The sequence below is a fragment of the Solanum verrucosum genome, unplaced genomic scaffold (assembly GCF_900185275.1).
Source record: "Solanum verrucosum unplaced genomic scaffold, falcon-dt-bn FXZP01000274.1, whole genome shotgun sequence".
Lineage (NCBI taxonomy): Eukaryota > Viridiplantae > Streptophyta > Magnoliopsida > Solanales > Solanaceae > Solanum > Solanum verrucosum.
Genome location: NW_026020258.1, coordinates 2,244,294 through 2,266,437, shown reverse-complemented (window position 1 = coordinate 2,266,437; position 22,144 = coordinate 2,244,294). Strand labels below are relative to the sequence as shown.

Below are 22,144 nucleotides of genomic sequence, written 5' to 3'. Positions count from 1 at the left end.
ACATCAGCCACCCTCAACTTAGGCTTTTGACCTAAGTCGAGGTGCACATGTCCAAAGAGCGACCAGGGCCAACATAGTAGATTTATGGGAAGGTGATTTTGGGGTTTAGAAAGAAATGGCCTAATTTTAGGCTCAAAGCATTTGGATCAAAGGGAGCATTTATTTCATTTGGTTGGATCTTTCATTTAGGCAATTTGTGGACTTTTCAAAACAAGGGCCTATGATCACCTCCTAGCTTCTAGAGTGAATTGTCTTAGCAGGACTAACCGGGCAAGTTCTAGTTTTGCACAAAAACTGTTTGAACAATCAACTACTCTCACACACACTTGGCACGTAGTTTCATTATCAGATTATCAGATTACCCAGTTCAAGTTTCAGCTTGAGTCATGCAATCAAGTTGATTCCTTATCATGTCATACTCAGAGCCAACACATTCAACTTGTCTTAGCCTACCAATTCTAGCACACATCACAAAATTTTGACTGGTATATTTTTTATAAGCCATCATGCTTCAATCTTTTTCATGCTTCTATACATACAATCCTAACATATGTTGGTTCAACAGAAATTAAACAGTCTCTTGGGGATAAAGAACACAGGCAAGAAAACCCCAAGAGAGGATTTATGAGTTGGGTTACTCAGACTTCACCCTATCACTCACAATCCATTTACCCCACCCCCAACAAAAATAGATGCGATTGTCCCCAATGCATACAAGAACAGTAAAAGATAGTGGATTGGGTGAAGCAAACTTGTGGCGCATAGCGCTAAAGAATCATGAACGAGCGGGTAGGTTCGGTTTCCCGGAGCCCGCTGGAACAATAGTAGGGTCACCCTCAGTATTGCCCACATCATCCATCATAGCACCATCAGTGGTGCTCATAACGTCCCTCACAACAGGCGGGACCTCTACAACTGGGGCAAAACTCGATGCCCCTGCAGCACTCTCACGCACCCTCCGCTGGCGCAACTCTTCATCTAAAATCGAAGCCTTCCTGGCCTCCTTCTCCTGCCTACGCTATCTCTTTTGAGCTTTCTCCTCGTCAGTGCGACTAGAAGGGTGCCACTTACCTCTGGCATGTGTAGGCTTAAGCCCTTCCTCGGTGGTCCCATTGAATAAAACATCCAGCACAGTATCATTAGCCAATGCAGTAGGTGCAGCTTGAGGCTCAACTGTAGGGGTGGCAAGAATGACATCAACACCGGTCCGGAGACTGGCTAATTCAGCCTGCAAAGCGGATAGATCTATGGCCGGGGCTGATTGCTTGAGGACTCGCAATTCAAAGGCATCAAGACGCTTATTAACAGCCTGGAACTTCCGGTCCATCATACCCTCCATCCTTCGCTCTATTCTGGCCTTGGAATAAGGTATCAACTTTTGTATTCAAGTCTGGATGTGATGCAGCAGTGTGGCCATCTGGGCCTCTAATTTCTGTACTTTGCCGAATGGGACAACAATAGCTCCTAGCTGTGGTGTGGACCGGGATGAACTAGAAGCCATATTAGTGGCCTGGGAAGAGGAGGTCGGGATAGTATCAGAGTGATCTGGTATAACGGGATCACCGCCCTGTGCCTGCCCCACCGTGTCTAGAAGATTTGCGCCCAAGGGAGGTACCTCAACCTGGGGCTCTCTGCGAGGTGCTGCCACATTTGACTCATCTCAAATGAGGCCTATGTCCAAAGTCCCTGTAGGGTGGATCAACCTATCACAATACCAGATCGGCACTCCAGAGTCCCTGCACAATTGGAAAATAAAACATGGAAAGGGGTAAGTAATGGAGGTCTTGAATGCCCTCTCATGAATCTCTGCCAGCAGCATGCGGGCAAAGTCAATCTCCACTCCTGCTACCAATGCTGCAACCATGATCGCTCTATCCCATGTGAGTTAGTTGTCAGCTTTTGTCGGCGACACCCTGTTACGCACCAACACCGAGAAGAACTTGGCCACAAAATTCAATGTGGCCTTTCGGATACCTAACCGAGGTGCGGCGACTCACTCTGCACACTTGCCATCTGCAGCAATGTACTTAGCCAACTATAGTATTACAGCCTCTCGCTGTTCAGCATTCCTCTGGAAAGCACCGCTCCGCTTGGTGTCCCATCTGTACTCAAACTCTGTTGTGTTTAGTGACCAAGAGTGACCTGTGGTCGGACCAAACAAAAAGAGGCTGATGGTGGCATGTGATATGTCCACCGGACAACCCCGGACCACAGTGGAAGTGAGAGGATCTTGGTTCATGAGCTTTGACTTCTTGGAGATCGAGCCACGGAGAGTGGCAACATAAAAGACGTAGAACTCTCGCACAATTTCCTCACTATAAGTCCCAGGGTCTCGAGCCATCCAATCACACTTGTGAAGGTTAAAAAGTCGGTGGATGTCTGCAAGCTCCCCGTGAGGACTCTGCGCTCCTCTGTAATAAGTCAGGCCATCTTCCCTTTGTTATTTCTCATCTTGGCATCCCGATAAATCTACCATTGTCCCTCAACACACCATTTGTTTGGCTAGCCGACCACTAGAGTAGGATCCTCATTCCTTGGTGCTGGTACAGACTCCGAGCTAGTGGCCTCATCAGACGAGGCAGCTTGGTCATCCTGGCTGGACCCTGTGGCTGGCTTGGCATTGGACCCCGAAGCATGGGCAGACTCGGACCCTAAAGCATGGCTGGACTCCGATCCCGAAGCAAGGGCAGACTCGGAGCCAGACGCAAACCCAGTAGCTGAACTGGAAGCAGCCCCAGTTGGTGACTCGATCAGTGTGTGCTCCTCATCAGACTGGGAGACAGTGACTACGTCGCTGATCACCTTCTGGGAGGTGCCACTGGTGGCTCGGGGTGCCGTGGGGGAAGCCCTTGTGTTGGGAGGAACATATGCTGGATCTTTTTCTGTGTCCGTGTCCTCATCGATTAACCTGAAGCTAGGAGCAACATATTTTGACTTGCCCTGTTTTGCATAGGTGACTAGCTTCTTGGGATTAGTGCCAAAACTAACCATAAACAAGCTAACAAATATTTTAGAACTGTAAACGAACAGTGACAAAGTCCCAAGAAAATTTCAGACAGAAGCTATAGTGGTCATCCACGGAGCAGACCTACGGTCCGTAGACTGATCCACGGTCGTGGAACTCTTCCGTGGATCAAAGGACCAACAATCTTGGTCACAGATGGAAACCACGGATGTACAGAATGGTCTGTAGATTGAATCTACGGACCGTAGTCCACATCCGTGGTTTCACACTTTGTGAAATTTCAGGTGCATCCAACAACGAACCTAATCTATGGTCCGTGGATTGATCTATGGTCCGTAGACGGGGTATCTTCGATGTGATATGTGCCAAATTTCAGCCATTTTTTTATTTTAAATTCCACATCGTGGACCATTTTCAACAATATCCTAGTCTAACCATGCATTTCAACATTGAATCATGCTAGTTTGTCATTCTCAGGATTTCGATTAATCATTTTAACAATTATTTAAGACAAACTGTGGACCCCTAAGTCGAAACTTATATGTAGACTTATAATCACATACAACAAGGCAACACAATCACTATCTATTGTTCCAAGGGTACGGTGACTTCAAATTTTATCATGCAATTTCATCTAACAATTACCCAAGGTCAAGACCCGAGTCCCGATTCTCTATATTCAATCTATGAACCGAAATTCAAAGTGAGTGGAAAGTCGATTACCTTACAAGCAACGTGGAGTGGGGTGATTGCGTGACGACACTAGGTTTTGCAAGACCAAAGAATCACCTCTTCATTACTAACCTAACACTGGACCCTTTTAGTGGAATATGGAATGAGTTGTATTCATAATGGAAAGGAATTATGGGAATGATAGGGGATAGGAGGAATGATTTTATGGGGGGAGTTATGATGTGATTTAGGGGAGTTGAGGGTGTATGAAATGGTTGGGGAGTGAATGGAGGGAAGTGGAAATGATTTGAAATTAGGGGAGTTTTAAATAAGGGGGTCCGGGTCGGGTTAGACAGATTTAGGGTTTTGGACCCACGAGACCCCGTCTACGATCCGTGGGTCGATCTACGGTTCGTATATTGGGACTGTAGATCACACTTACACTTGGAAAAGTTTAGGGGCTTACCTGGGATCTATGGACACCATCCACGGTCCGTGGATAGAACGACGGACCGTCGATGGGGTCCGTAGACCTCTGCACCAAACCATTTTCTAAAGATTTTGCATAGCGTACCTGCACATATAGCAAACCATTAGGCTACTCTTTTTACATCTTCTGGACACTTTTTAGTCACGGACCCTATGCTAATTCTAGCCAACACTAAAAAAACTAAAACACCTATCTAAATTGATACACAGACGCATTTAAACAAAGAAAACTACTAAATGGGAAATAGAAACCTATCGTTGGCTAGATTGTACATCTTGGGTTGCCTCCCAAGCAGCGCTTGATTTAACGTCGCTGCACGACGCAAGTTTCTTGATTACTCAAACTTCATCAAGATTGTAGGCCTCAATCACTTCTTGCACACTTTCAGAATTTCCTAAATAGATCTTGTTCCTTTGCCCGTTTACCATGAACCTTGTTCCTTCACTATTCTTAATCTCAACCGCTCCATGGGGGAGCACTTTTGTGAGCAAAAATGGCCCAGTCCATTTGGACTTGAGTTTGCTTGGAAATAAGCGCAACCTAGAGTTGAATAGAAACACAAGATCACCAACCACAAATTCACGCTTTTCAATTTTTTGATCATGATACCGCTTCATCTTCTCTTTGTACAAGGCTGAACTTTTGTTAGCTTTTAGGTGAAACTCATCAAGCATATTCAAGTCATTCATTCTTTGATTAGATGCGGCGCCCCAATCCAAATTTAGCTTCTTTATTTCCACATCGCCTTATACTCTAGCTCTATCGGTAAATGACAAGACTTCCCATATACAAGTTGGTAAGGAGACATACCTATGAGGGTCTTGTATGCAGTGCGATAGGCCCATAGAACATCATCAAGCTTCCTTGACCAATCCGTTCTATTAGCATTCACAGTCTTTGCCAAAATTTGTTTGATTTCTCTGTTGGACACTTCAACTTGCCCACTAGTCTGTGGATGTTAAGGAGTGGCTACATTGTGGCAGACACTATATTTCTCAAGTAGTGCCTTGAACAACTTATTACAAAAGTGAGAACCTCCATCGCTAATAATAGCCCTCGGTGTACCAAATTTGGAGAAGATATTCTTTTTCAAGAATGCGGTGACACTTTTACCTTCATTATTGGGGAGTGCAACTGCTTCCACCCACTTCGATACATAATCAACCGCAACAAGAGTATACTTCATCCCATATGAACTCACAAATGGACCCATAAAATCAATGCCCCATATATCAAACAACTCTATCACCAATATAGGATTCATAGGGAGCTCTTGCCTCTTTGAAATCCCTCCTTCTCTTTGGCAACGATCACAAGACTTGGCGAAATCAGGAGCATCTTGGTGGATGGTAGGCCAGTAGTACCCACACTGCAAAATCTTATGTGCAGTCCGAATATCACTATGATGCCCAACAACAGGGATAAGGGTCTGAAAAATACCCCAACTTTGGTCGAAGGTAATAGGTCCTCATGAAAGTTTAGTAGCGCAACAGCAAATCCGACCAAAGTTGGGGTATTTTTCAAACCCTTATCCCTAAAAATTAACTTATAATATTTGTATACTATGGTTTAAGTAAATTTTATGTTTGGATTCCTTTCAATGTGATTTTGATTTTAAAAAAAAACATTAGAAAGACTATATATGAAATTATTTCCTCTTTTACTATAAGGAAATAATATAATTATTAAGTATATATATTTCCCAATCTTATTTATGGAGGTAAGGCAACAAGTCTACCTCTTTTTTTTGTTTTCAATACATTTCACTCAACTAAGTTAGGTGAGATTAATATTAATAAATTAGAGCATAAATTAACTCGTGATTGAGTATATTTTTCAAGTCTTTCTTCACTCTAAAAGTCCAAGAAGATATTATTACTATTTGACTTTTTTGGTTATCCTATAAATTATAGCATGTGCTAGAATCACTAAATGCAAATGTTTACTTTAGAGGTTTTATAGATCTCTTATTGCGTATAAATTATGTTAAGTAATCGGATTATGTAAATTTTAAAACACTCCGCCTTCCCCTATATACACACACAATCATTTGGCCAATTAAACCATATGAACTACAACTACATTTTTATTAAATTCCATTCCTAAAATGAGTGACAAAGAATCATCAGCGGTTTGGAATAAATCTGAACTTTATCAATGGGAAGGTTTTTGGTCAAATCTTACCATTATAAAGGAAGCCAAGATCTTCAAGGCAACCTTCAAATCAGATCCTAACGATGTTGGTTTGGCATCTTTCATAAAAACAAGTTTTAATTTATTAATCGATTTGAGTTTAATTACTTCATACAAGTTAATTAATGAATTCATTAAGTATTTTATGTTCTTGTGGAAAAATATATGTTCCATATTTAAGATAGCATGTTTTGTACTAAGAAAAATGTGTTCCTAACTTTCTTCTGATATTTGTAAGTAAGAAGAAAATATTGTCACAAAAACATTTATATATATATGTTGACAGGTAAGGCCGGGCGGTGGAGATGGAGATTGGGGAGAAAGTGTTGAGGGAGGGGGATGATGGGTGTGGGTAGGGGCGACTCAAGCACATTATTAATAACTTAAGAAACAAAAATCGAATGGAGGCCTAAAACTTAAAAAATGTTAATATATTTTCTTATGATTTTTTTTCTTCTCATCTCTTTGAGATGCTGAATATTATTTTTTAATTATTGATTTCTTTTAATAATTCTTTTTCAATAAATAATATAATCAATCAATTTAATCATTCTCATCTCCTTTTATATGAAAAAAATAATCCTTGTTATAAATAGTACTTACCCAATACTTTCTTAAAAAACACTATAATAAAAAATGAGGCCCCTCAAATTTGGAGCCCTAAGGCAGTTGCCTTTATTCTAAACCTATCGAACTGGCCCTAGTTGTGGGGGTTGGGCGAGGGCTGGAGCAAGGGTGGTCGATAAGGGTGGGGATGGTATATTGTACTATTAGGGTGTGGGGAGAAAATGATTATGATGAAATTTCATTTATGAAGCTTATTTTTGTATTCTCGTTATGAAAGTCATTTTTTATAATTTTCAAAACCTAACTTAGAGAAAGTATTTTTCAAAACATTTTGATCAACCCAGCACAAGAAAATTATAAATATTTTTTGTACCAAACATACACTTAGTGAATATAACTCTAAAAGATTTAGCGTGTGCTTGGTACGGAGGAAAATATTTTTCATTTTCTCATGTTCGGATTGATCAAAATGTTTGAATTTTTTCTTCTTGGAAATTAAGTTCTTTAAACGATCAGTAAATCATTTCCTCAAGATGTCGAAAAAACAAGTTCTATAAGTGGCATTCCACATTGATTGTCTCCTCTCATCCTCCAAGATTCAACACATCTCATTTTCACCCTTTCCTCATAGACTCCATCCCCACCTCTCATTGTATTTGTGTCTAGATTATGTATAAATAATATTAGGATAATATTTTAGCATACCTAACTCACATAATATAAAAGTTACAAGTAATCTACTTATTTTCTAAGAAACATTTTCCTTCGGCTACCCAACACACCATTAGAATATCAACTAGTATATATTTTCGACAAATATATAAATTTTGACTTTTTGTACATCAATTATAAAAAAATAAGATTTTAACTTATAAAAAAATTATATATTTTCAGTTTAAGGTTTGATGTTTGTCTTTCAGGTTCAACATGGCTCAAGGTCATATGTCTATCCATCATGCAAGGAAATAAAAAGGAAGAAGACCTATTGGTTAAGGATAATCCTCATTTTCATGTTCCAATAATAGAGGCCATGAATTACTATTCAAAAACTCCAGTTCATGATCTATACACAATGCCCTCTCCAAGATTATTTCACACTCATTTACCTTATAGGGTTTTACCAAATTCAATAAAAAAATCAGATAATTGCAAGATTATATATATAACAAGAAACCCTAAAGATACCTTAATTTCCATGTGGCATTTCTTCAACTATAATTGTAAGCGTTTAGAAAATTTCTCCCCTTAAGAAGAAGTTATGGAATCCTTTTGCAGTGGGGTTCATTTATATGGACCATTCTTTGAACATGTTCTTGAATACTGGGAAGAAAGTAAAAAAAGGCCTAAAACAATACTATTCTTAAAGTATGAAGACTTGAAAATAGACCCTAAAAAGGAGTTGGAAAAAATAGCCTTGTTTCTTGGAAAACCTTTTGTTAATCAAGAGGATTTGGAGATAGTTTTGAAGAAGTGTAGCTTGGTGAAGCTTAAGAACTTGGAGGTTAATAAGAGTGGCTCAATCCTCTATAGTGTTCATAATAGTTCGTTTTTCAGAAAAAGGAGTTGCTTGAGATTGGAAGAATCACTTGACACCTAAAATGGAAGAGCAACTTGACAAGATTACTAGATTGAAACTTCAAAGGGAGTGGCCTTGAACTTTGATTCTTCGAGTAACTACTACTTTAATAAGATTTTTCTATTACTTCATCCGGGTGAGTAATAAGCTAGGGTTGTTGAAAATAATAAGCTTAAATGTTTAAGCGCCTATGTCATATGTCTTTTTAGTTATCTTAAGTGGAAATCTTTTATCAAGTATGAGTCTAGAAATATCTCTTAATAGTTCGCACTTATAAAAGTTATCATTATTAGTATTAACATGATTTTTCCACTCATTTCCCACCGAATTAGTTTTTGGAAAAATGTATAGTGGGAAATAGATTCTCATTGGAATAGTGAGAAAGTTTCTAATTTTTCCGTATGAGAATATTACTTTTTTTCTCACCAATTCAATCAAAGTATTTGTAGAAATAACCACTGAATATTTTCCAGTGGAATAATAGTACTCCCTCTGTCTCATTTTATGTGTCACCCGTTCCTTTTTAGTTTGTCCCAAAAAGAATTAATGTCACATTTCTATAATTAGAAATAATTTAACTTTAAAATTTATTTTATATCATTAATGAAATGATTTACAACCACACAAATATATTTATATTGATTTAGACCACAAGTATAAAAAAATATTGTGTCAACTAAAAGGGTGCCACATCAAATGAGACGGAGCAAGTAATTGTTTTTTTAGTGAATGAAGTAATGTTGTTCTGAAAGAGTGGAGTCTTTATCCCTCTTTGATTTATTCACACCAATATTTTTTGTTTTACCTTTTCTCTTATATACAAACTAGTTCTGGGAACGTGCTTTGCACGTTTATCCCAAAATATTTCATGTAAATTTTATATTGTAAATGACATCTTTTATCCCCTTCAAATCTATTGTTATTTACTAAAATAATACTATCATTTTAGCAATAGAAAGTACATATATCTTCTTAAAATTGACTAAAAGTGCATAAAGTACAAAAAAATCTAGACCAAATGCTCTATTTTGAAGAGAAAAAAAAATAACATTTATTTTTTTCTGAACTTCTCTTCTCTGAGCTCTGGCGCACGTTAGTGTGCACTAACTTGCACCTCGTCAGAAATGGGGAAGGAACGACCACGCAGAGCAGCGCAAAGACATAGCGAGGAAGAAATACTTTATGGTATTAGCACTAGCACTAATAAAACAACGCAGGCAGTAAAACAAATGTTTGAACCAACTCCGACCACACCAAAAGGAACAACCAATATTTCGGAGATGAAATCAGTCAAGAGCAAAGGGGAAACTACAAGGGAGGAACAGTGGCCGGAATTAACCCAATACAAAGGAACTGGAGGCAACAACAACCAATCCTTGCAAGGAATGAATGGAATAGTAACAGTGGACAAATTTGCAATTAAGCTGAGTATGCCTGAAAAAACACCAGAGAAACCATGGGCAAACTTGTTTGCTATGAATTATATGGCTGCTAGAGGTATGAATCTAACTTACATAGCTCCAATAATTGTAGAAGGAGAAAAGGTAGTGGAATACTGGCTGGGGATATAGCTCAGGATGAAGTGAAATGGAAACCTTCAGTGGTTGTATATGTGGTGGGTACAACACCATCAATACGAGCTATGGAGAGATTCATTCTAAGTCAGGGTAATTTCTCTAGTAAACCAGTGGTACTGTATCATGCTGATGGATATTTTGTAGTAATGTTTGCAAATGAGGAAGAAAGGGATAGAGTGTTATGTTCAGGACCTCATTGCTTACTAAGGAGACCAGTTATTATGAAGCCATGGGATCCAGATTTCAACTTTAAGGAGGAAATACTCACTACAATTCCTTTATGGATCAACCTTCCAAACCTGCCTCTAAACTGCTGGAACTATGTTGTGCTTAGTAAAATAGGTAGTAGTTTAGGGAAGCCTCTATATGCAGATGAATGTACAACACAAACAAGTAGAATCTCATTTGCTCGAATACTTGTTGAAATGGACATAACAAGGATACTACCTAATGTGATCAAGATACAGGATCCAAAGGGGAGAGTTCTCGAGCAACAAGTGAGGTAGGAGTGGAAGCCAATCTTCTGCCAAAAATGCTTACAAGTGGGACATTCTTGTATTGCTAAACCAGGAGCACCACCACCAAAGAAAGGATAGTGTCAAGGGCCAAGAAAGGAATGGAATCCAACAACAAAAGAAGGAAACGAACCGGTTAAGGACAACGACCATCAGAATACTACAAATATGTCACCAGATTAGGAAGAATGGCAAAATGTGAGGCGTAGAGTAGCAAAGAAAGGGATATGCAGACTGAGTACACTACATGATGACAATTCAAATAATGAGAACAATGTCTATGTAACAGGGCAACATAGTGGAAGAATAGAGAATGTTACTCATGAGGCACCACCGCCTGAACCCCCTAATATAATATGATAGTAACATGGAATGTTAGAGGGTTCAACCAAGAGGTGAAACACAAGGAGCTGAGGTTGTTCGTTAGGAGGAATAAAGTAACTATTATAGCAATTTTCGAACATAGAGTTAGAAAAGAGAAAGTTGGGAGTATTATCAATAAAATAATGCCATGATGGAAGTGGTGCACTAATCATACAAATGAAGTTAGAGGTAGAATTTGGGTTGTATGGAATCTAGCATAGTCAAATTCACAAGGGTGGAAACATCAGTTCAATATGTACATGGCATGGTTGATATGCAACAAAGTGGTTTTGAGTTTCAATTCACAGCAAGTGTATGGCCTGCAAACCATAGCTACCAGGATTTCATTATGGAAAAGATAAAATAGCTGAGCACACACATCAGGGAACCATGGCTGATCATGGGTGATTTTAACTCAATTTTGGCACCAAAGGATAGACCCATTGGGAGTCAAGTATAGCTGGAAGAAACCAAAGATTTTAGAGAATACATGATTAACAGTAACCTTCCAGAGCTACATACAGTAAGGAGGCAATATACATGGACTAATGGGCATGTGTTTAGCAGGATAGACAGAGCCCTGGTGAATGATGAATGGGTAATCAGAATGCCACCATTACAAGTGATGGTGATAGAGCCTCTATTCTCATATCATTCCCCTCTGAGTATAGAAGTAGAATCACAAAGGGACATAAGGAAAAAGCCATTTAGATTCTATAACTGTTTAGCACAACACCCTGATTTTAAAACCACAATACAGTCAAGCTGGCAGAGATAAAATGGAGGAATGAAAGAGGTGTGGAATAATCTGAAGATTGTAAGAAGAGAAATGCAACAATTAAGCAAAAAGGAATATGTAGGGGTCACAGGAAAGGTTCAGCAGATAAGAAGAAAACTTGTGGATAAACAGAATCAAATGAGAAGTACACCTATTCCACAACATATGATAGAAGAAGAGAAGGAGATAAGGGCACAATTGACCAAATGGAGCTTGATTGAAGAGTCAATCTACAAGCAGAAGTCTCAAATACAATAGCTCAAATTGGGGGACTCAAATACTGCATATTTCTTTGCTAGTATGAAAGGAAGGGAAGCTCGGAATCAAATCACAATGCTCACCAAAGAAGATGATACAATCATAAGGAATCTAGATGCCATTACAAAAGAAGCTGTGGGATTTTACAAAACACTATTAGGACAATCAACTTCACCCATGCCAACCATTCACCAGCAACAATGAGAGATGGCCCTGTGCTCACTAGAACACAACAACTTGCACTCATACAACCTTTTACTATAGAGGATGTTCACTCAAAGGAATTGATGATAATAAAGCACCAGGAGAAATGGTTTCAATGCACACTTTTTCAAACAAGCATGGACAACAATAGGAGATGAGATAACAAATGGTGTATTACAATTTTTTCAAACCAATGAGATGTTTGGCCCTATTAACAGAACTTATGTAACTTTGATTCCAAAAGTGCAGCACCCTAGTTCCATTAAAGAATATAGACCTACTTCATGTTGTACCACCTTATACAAGATAGTTTCTAAAATGCTTACAAATAGATTACAAGTTGTAATGAATTATCTTGTGGATCCTAGTCAAACTGCTTTTGTACCAGGTCGAATGCTGAATGATAATGTGATACTAAGTCATGAGCTAGTGAAGGGGTATGGAAGGAAATGAATTTCACCTAGGTGCATGTTTAAAATTGATATGCAGAAGGCTTATGACTCTTTGGAATGGCATTTTCTTGAAGAGGTCTTAGTTGGTATGCAAATATCTGCGCATTTTATAACATGGATAATGAGGTGTGTTAAGATAGTCTCCTATTCTATAATGATAAATGGTTGTCCCAGCAGGCCATTCTAAGCAAAAAGAGGGGTGAGACAAGAGGATCCACTATCCCCATATCTATTTGTGCTAGCCATGGAGTATATCACTAGACTACTAAAATCATTGAGGGCCAGCAAATTCAAGTTCCATCCGAGATACCATAAACAACAGATCATACAATTGAGTTTTGTTGATGATCTACTTTTGTTCAGTAGAGTAGATGTCCAATCAATTGTCCTCCTATATGAATGTTTTCAGCAGTTTTCACAAGCATCAGGTTTAATAGCAAATCATGCAAAGAGTTGTGTGTATTTTGGTGGAGTGTCAGAACATGATCAACAATTGATATTGCAACATATAGGCTTCACAAAGGGAAATTTACCTTTTAGGTATCTTGGAGTCCCTTTAAGCTCCAAAAAATTATCAATAAGCCAATGTCAACCACTGCTAGACAGGATGCTGGGAAGAATCAACACATGGACAGTGAAATTTTCTATCTTATGCTGGGAGGCTCCAGTTAGTGCAAAGTGTACTAACTTACATTCAAACATTCTGGACACAAATATTTCTCTTCCTAAAGAAAGTGTTGCAGCAAGTAGAAGCTATATGCAGAAGATTCTTATGGAATGGTGATACACAAACTAAAGGGAAAGCTCTTGTAGCATGGGATACAATTTGTTGTCCAAAAGTTGTTGGAGGACTGAATATTACAGATGTGTATGTGTGGAATAAAGCAGCAATACTCAAATATTTGTGGGATTTGTCTAAGAAAAAGGATAAGTTATGGATTGTATGAGTGCATACTTACTACATCAAAGATAGGAGACCATGGGAAGTACAAGCTAATCAAGCTTCTTGGGTTGTGAGGAAAATCCTACAAGCAGGGCATTGTATCTCAGAAGCAGGATTACAAGTAACAGAGGTGATGGAGGCAAAAACATTCACAATCAAGGATATGTACAAAAAACTTAGAGGTGAACTAAAAAAGGTGCCAATGAGAAGAATGATTTGCAATAACCAAGGCAGTCCTAAATGGACCCTCATCCTGTACTTGGCTATACTAAGAAGATTGCACACAAAAGACAGGCTAGACCAATGGGGGATTAACACTGATTCAATTTGCTCATTGTGTAAAGCAGAACCTGAAACACATCAGCACCTATTTTTTGCATGTAATGTGGCAAATGTGATATGGCAAAGATTACTTCATTGGTTGTCCATCAATAGAAGCAGTGCAGGGTGGAATGAAGAGCTAGAATGGGCTACAATGCATGCTACCAGGAAAATAGTCCAAGATGAAGTGTACAAAATGACATTGACTGCAGGTGTTTACTACCTTTGGCAAGAGAGGAACTACATAATTTTTCAACAAAGGGAGAGGAACATAGAGGAGATTACGAAACAAATCATTCAGAAAACTCATTGTAGAAATAGCACGACTCCTAGACTAGCTAGTGCAATGCAAAAATTAAAATTTTATCTTTGGTAGATTTTCTAGCATAGATCCTGGATAAGGCAAGGGTGATGGGCTTTGAGACTTGGGATTATGTCCATCTCCTAAGCTTCAAATTTGTACATATTGAAAATCTGGTAATATAATTACAATTACCAAAAAAATATATATTCAAACGAAGATACTAAAATATCACATGTTACACTAATGTACACAACAAAAAAAACCTGTAAATTATCAATAATCATAACAATAAAATATTAGAAAGTTGTTCACTAACAACAAACAAGAACCATAAATATTAAACAAAACAAATAAAAATATACAAAAGAAGAAGCATATATATTTTCTCTTCAAATTTTGTTCAATTGTTTCAAGTGTGTATAATATTATGTTAATAAGATGTAATTGAGGAATACAAAGAGTTGTCATGAATATGAAATTAATACATTTAAGATCATGGATGATGATGAGAGGTGAGGAATAAAAATCATAATAAATATAATTAGTGGGAGTTATATATAGTTATATAAATGGAGAGTTAGTGGTAATAAAATTTATGTAACGTAGTTCACATTAATTAATATATATATAATATGTTTGTATGGTTTTTTATTTTTGTAAAAAGAAAACATGACCATTCATATTTCCAATTGTAAGATGAAAAAAATAAAAATTCATGAATTTACTCCAACATAAAATTAATATAAAGAGTACATGTTCATGTACTAATATGATTATTTACTATTTACTATTTAATATTTAATTTATTAAATAATTTATAATATTTAAATATATTGTAGGAGTAAAACTGTAATCTAACTTTTTCCTAAAATTCTTCCCACTTTTAGTATAAAATATGATTAAGAGTTTGTATTGTTACTTCATATTTGATAATAACACAATTCTAAAAATAATTCAAATATAACATACTTCAACACACTTGAGTTAATTGAAGATTAGACATTTCTCATCTAATATCACAAAAATCAAAACAACTATTCGACCAAAAATACTGTTATCCATTTTCTATTTCGGAAACTCTTTTTGGCATTAATCAATGAAGTTCTATCAATAAGGAAAATTATTCTACTATTCAACACATCCAAAATCAAAGTTTCATTGTTGTAAAAAGAAAATGACAATATAAAGTGTAACTATTACCCACTTACTAGAACTAAGTAATACTTCATGCATAAATGCCTTAATTTCTATTTGTAGATCCTTGAACAACCATAATCCTCTTCAGAAAAATGTTGAAGTCGATTGAAGATAAAGAAAAATGAAGACATGGAATAGGTTGAACAACCTGGTCCAATCAACGTGTACAATGGAGTTCGAGTCACACTAGGATTATGATACTTATATCAACTAGGTCACTATTCATTGTACTAGCTGAAGTCGACTAGAATTAGATTACGACTAGGATTATATTACAACTAGAATTAGATTATTTATAATTATTTAATTATTATATTACTAATAGGTATTGCACTGTCACATCTTTTCTAATACCACTCCTTAAACTTTGTCCCCCTTTTATCTCAATGGTTAAATTCTTCTCTAAAAGTAGGTAGATGACTAATTTTTTTGTAGATAAATTTAGTCCACTAGGATAACCACAGCCAAAATTTAAACGATCGCCTAAAAAAAGGCCATTGGATAAAAAATATATCGTTCTAATACATTACACCCCATGACATTTGGAAGGCACAAAATATAACAGAGCGTTCAACATTGAGTAAATCTAAATTGGTGATTTCATATATAAAAAAATCTACTTATGAGGATTGGTCAAGACCATAAGCGTATAACTTATAAAAAACATTTGAAGAAAAATGAATTAAAATTGTAAACAAATATTCACTGATCTAGAACAATAGTGGTGGATCTTCCCCTAGTGTCATTTTTTGGAGTTGCACAAGGGACTGACGAATACTTGACAAGGCAACCATCTGCTCCACTCATCTTCTTCTCTTTTTTATAAAATCTTAAATCACTCACAAATAAGCTTGTGGGAGAAGAAGACAGATTTCAGGTCCATATATATGGAAGGAGACAAGTATATATCCTTTTGTATATAGAAAGGAAACTACATTTGTGATTGTTGGGTTTTCAAAGGAATGAATTGAAAATGAAGAGTTATGACTTTTACGAAGAGTTGTGACTTTTATGAAAATTTGTGATTTTTTCGTAAGGTCGTGACTCTTACGAATGGTTATGACTTTTGACTTTTCCCTAATGGTTGTGACCTTTCCGATAAGGCCCTCCAAACACTTGTTGACACTACTCTTTGTTGTATATAAATAGAGGGGTTTCCTCTTATTTTTCAACAATGAATTTCTGGACTTCATTTTCTACTACTACATCTAATATTCTACATCACTACAAGAAAAAACCCTTATTTATGACCAATATTTTGGGACGGGCTAAGAATCTTATCTCTAAAAGTATATCTATTTAGATGAGATTATATTCTGGTCCTCATTTGTATAGTCCATTGCGAAGGTATTAAATTTGGTCCTGAAATAACTTACTAGCTTGTCTCAAATGGTAATTGAAGGTCTTTGAGCGAGAGATATTTCCCCCCAATTTTAATACTAAATTATTAAAATATAAAAATTGCTTTAACAAAAACTTACGCGCTAAACTTTTTACATTAAAAGTGAAAATTAAAGAAAAAAAGTGCACTGTTTTCTCAAAACATATATTGCGCTCCGATCACAAAATTGCCCTGATTCTCTCTTCAGCGCAATTAACCATTAGTTTCTATATCTCTAATTGCAACTCTCTACCCTAATCTCAAAATTGACACTTTATTTTTGTTGCAGGGCTTCTCTAAAATCGAAGCAAGTACTATTGTCTCTGCTAAAGATAAAATTTCATTGCAGCAACAAACTTCCATGTTGGTTCTTCTTCCCATTGAGTTGCTCTATTTTTTTTCATAAGTTGCTTTTATGACCTTTTTCTTATTTTACTGAAGTTTCTCTTCTTCTTCCTCCTCTTTTCTAACATTAAATAGGTTACTGATTTCATAATTTTGTCTTTTTTTTGTACAGTCACTGAAAAGATTATTGAGTTGAAATTGTGTCACGCTTCGAAGATACCCCAGGACGCGGACACGGGACCTAAGATCACGAGTGACCCCAAGCTAACCCTACTGGCATATCATAAGCATACTAAAGATAAACTGAATCAATAAATACTGTGTAGAAGCTAATCATGAAATAATCTAAAATGATGGGGAATACCCATACTAAATATGAATATATAAAATACTAAGAGTTTAACAACAACTGAAAAGTCAAACTCAAATACTAAAGCTGATTCTAACTATGTCTAAATAATGCCTCTACTGACTAGAAAGGTTGGGACATGCCCCAGCTAGATCTAGCAAATACTGACAATTAAAGACTAAAAAGCAAAGGAAGATAATCATGTCAATCGTCCTCAAAGAATCAGGACTCACCAATGATGCTGCTGAATTGAAGATTGGGAAACGATCTATGCGTGATCTGGAAGCTGAGAACCTTAACCTACATCACGAGAAGATGTAGTGCAGAGTATGTGTCAATACTTGAAAGGTACTGAGCATGCAAGATAGAGTAAAACTGAACAATAACATAACTGAACCAAAGCATATATTTGAGCAGTGATAAGATATAAGCATGATACTAAACTGAGAATACTAAACATGAACTAACTGAATGCAATGACCAAGTTTATAACATGCTAAAACTGAAATCTGAACTGATAACCTGGTCAATGCACTAGAATCTGACTGTGGGAGCTACTAATAACCGACATAAAACCACATGAGCTAAATGTGGAGTCCGATGTATACGCCCCATCGAGAGGACTCAATATACCCTGCCAGAGGTATAGAGGCATGACTGACGTGATCACTAAATTGATGCCCACGGAAGGGACTTACAACCTACGGGGCACGTTGTAGCGACCCTTTTTAAAAAGATCTAACTTATACTTGTGACATTCAAAAGCGATTAACGAGGGCATACTAATTATAATCTAGTAGAGGAATTAGATTCATAATGACCTCCGAAAAGTAATTTAAGCAAACAACCGACGAGCTTTTCATGTACATATATTATCCTCACACTCAAGGATGAAGTAACAAGAATATTACAAGCTTCCGAGTACCGAAATCAGCCTACTCATGCTTCACACAAACATTCGAAACAAATAGTAAATTTAATATTTTACAAGACTTGGGTTTACACACCCCAAGAAGATAAAAACGTATGGCGATACTTATATTACAACTCATGGTGACATGACCAAATCAGTCCTCAAATTCTCATGTAAATATACAAAACATAGATTATGTACAAGTCCCAAGGCCAACTTCCTTAAAGCTTTCAAAATCTCCATCTTCAATGACCAACTTCAAGCATCCTCTCGATCATTCCCTACGATAGAAACAACTATCGCTAAGCATATAGCTTAGTGGTGTAAAAACTATAGGTTCAGAGCCCTCAAATTCGCCAAGGTATCATTCTCAAGTAAAGGGCAACATAATTGAACATAATAAATAAATCAAGTAAACAATATATAAAGAGTATCAAGTTCGATATTTAAAGATCCAAATGTCAAGAACGCTCATAGCACAGTTTTCCAAAAGATTCAACAACAAGGCTCACCTAAGATATACATCATGTCATCGCACCAAGCACAAGCAGGTATCAAGAAGGGTCAAAACCCAATAATCAATAGAACCAAGAACCATATTATAAATGGCTTTCTAGTTCGTACTTAAAATGGACAACTTCCATTCTTAAGACGGACTAAAAATCCAGAGTCAAGATGGTAAATGATCCAAATCAAGAGGCATGACAAGAGTGACAAAGTCACAGCCTCAAGAAGGACAAGGTCCCAACAAGAGTGCCAAGTGATCAAACAATCCGTACAAGTGGGCGAGTTACACAAGCGTCTTTAATGTATTAAAGAATACCAATATGACAATGCAAAGTGACAAGAGGTAATCAAGGTACCAAAGCAAACTTTCAGATATACCAGCAGGTAAAAAGAGTACAAGTATAAGTTTATACACAAACATCAGTTCTTTAGCACAAAAACAGTCCAACACGACTTCACGAGTTCAAATTGTAGACCAACCAGCGTATCAAAATCTTCAACTCGTACATGAGGATATACAACCTTAAAAAATGAATTCAATAACTTATTTACTTTCTAGTAGCTCAATAATGATGGCGTAACACAGGTTTATCATCACAAGTAAGCCTAACCTATACAAATAAGACTATACTCCCAAAACAGATATTCTTCCCAATAAACGCACTTCATGTCGCAACTTAGATTTGAAATAGAAAACGGCCAAAATGGAATTTATATCCTTCATAAAAGATGTAGGTACATCTCTTAAGCTTGTAAATAATCAAGAATCACCACAAAATACGCTTTTTACAAAAAGATATAATCAAAACACTAACAGTTGAACGTACAGGATTTCTAATTCCAGAATCTGGATAGAACTTGTCATATGTTGGGTCCCTTATTTCGTATTCATAACAGCTAAATTAGAATTTTACGTAACCACAAGAGTTGTAGGTCTAAGAATTAGTTTTCCAAAATATATTTATTCACTGTAAACTAAGTTCTTTGGAATGAGATATGCATAAAATACCAAACACTACCCAGCTCAAAAGCAGATTTCGTCACTTACCAAAAGGAAGTGTGTGTGTGTGTCGGATTCCAGCCAAAAGGACTTAGTTTTTCTCTTGATTTTGAAGAAGAACTGTTTAGCGAATGTTATAAAGTTCTTATACTTGAGGGAAAACGAATTAAATCAGAGGAGGTCTAAAGATATATAGATACAAAAGTTATCCTTGTCACATGGGCAGATGTCACCAAAAGGGGCTGCTCAACCAAATAGATGGCTGCCCAAAAAGCATGCATATATAACTATTTTTATGTACTTTATACCCACACTTCCAATGTATAAGTAAGTATAATTAGATAATTATGCAAATACCCCCATACAATACCTTAATTTACAATAACAATTTATGCTAAGCAAGTTTGCAAATCACAACATTTCAAGTTCCAAAAATGAGGATAAAACATATTCTAGTAATTACGAGATGATGTAACGACATGCGACTATTTGTTTAAGCATTTAGGGGTGTTACACACGTATTTCTGGGACTTGAGGGTGACTGACCCTAGTCCACTCAGTATTTAGCTACTCCCAATTGATTATGTAATTAACAATTTATAACTGAATTTCTGTAATACTGGATAGCTCAAAATACTAACATGCTAACTGAAAATGCGACATTAATGTACTGATAATGAAACATTTAAATTTGAGGCATGTATAATTGAAATAACTGACCTAGCATTTGTAATTTATGAACTAAAAGAACTGCATAGCTAGGGTTCTGAATTTATAAAAGAATCTACGCAAAACAATACTAAAATCATGATAATCTGATAAGGAACATTAAAGTAACTAAATCATAATAATCTGTTGAAATTCTAGAAACCCTAGGTCTAGATAATATAGCGGAAATCAAGAATCTGACTGAATTCTAGGGACCTAATGGGTGAAAGGAACCCACTAGTGAAATCCCACATACTTGGTGACGAAATTCATGGAGAAATCTTTTGATTTTGGGGCTGAAACTGATGAAAACTTGTTGCATTCTTGAACTAGGGTTTGGTCGACTTCTTCTCCTTTTTTGTTCTAAGATTGATGAACTTTTGGTGAATGATTGATTAGGGTAAGTTCTAATTTAGTTTCTAGGCTAAAACTGACCAAAACCACGTAGTTTAGGGGTCCAACACATGAGGAAAACACAAACGACCCCTGACTTAAAGTTGTCGGGCGTCATTGATGGACCAAACACACAGACAGTGGATGGACCGACGGTCCGTTCTAATCGGTCGTCATTCGGCTTTAGAGACTAGATTTTGGGGTCATGATCCACGGTCCGTGGCCTGACCTACGGTTTGTGTCCTGACTATGGCCTGAACTACGGTCTGTCGGTCCGGCCGTGGGTCATGTCTTAGAAGATTTTATGGGGAGGGTTGTAGGTGGTGAACCACAGATCACCAGAATGGACCGTAGGTCACCCTATGGTCCGTGGGTGGCAACCGTGGGTTGCACCTGCAACTTCTGAAAAATCTGCATTTTGGTAGTTCTAGCATATGGGGTGTTACAAATTTCTAAAAGATAATCTGATTTCTGATTTCACAATCTAGTTTTATATATGCAGTGTTGAGATTTTTTGCGAGCCAAATAAGTACTAGATCTGTTATTCCTATCAAAACTTTTATTCACATTTGAAAAGGTTTCGACTAAATTGTTATTCTTGTTATTCATGTTCAAATTTATATAAATATATAGTCTACCTTTAGTTACTATGATTTACTTATGAAATTGTAGTATTTTGGAGTTTGGACATATAAACGGTGTAATTAATTAAGATTAGTGGTTTCTAATTTTTTTAGTTCTTTCTTTATGTATTACTTTGAGACTACGGGTTACTCATTTCAAATATTAGATGATGCAAGTAAATTATCCTGACTTATTGAACAAAACCACAAAAATTTCCTACTAATATTGTTACATAGTAATTGCTTGTAGTTTCCAAAAACCTGCCTGAAGTGATCGGCTCGACGAAACAGAAAGTTTCAGCATGTTGAAAATGGGATCAGCAGTGAAAGAAAGAACCTGACATTCATTTCTGAATGAATATTCATAGATGAATCTTCTGATCAAAAAGTGTGGTATACTTTTTATCACTTGGAAAGGTAAGAATCGGCTGGATGCCTTGGAGGCACCATAGATTGCACCTTTGGCAACGACACTTTTGAGTGCCCCTAACCTTGAGGGGGCCGTAGATCGTTAGATTATAATTGTATCCAAGTTTCCAACGAAATAGTC

The 22,144-nt window shown here is 36.8% G+C and overlaps 1 pseudogene; it reads left to right on the top strand.

Annotated features, from left to right (window-relative positions):
- The first annotated feature begins 6,234 nt into the window (after positions 1-6,234).
- Positions 6,235-8,549, top strand: LOC125833294 (cytosolic sulfotransferase 5-like; annotated as a pseudogene).
- The last annotated feature ends 13,595 nt before the right edge of the window (positions 8,550-22,144 follow it).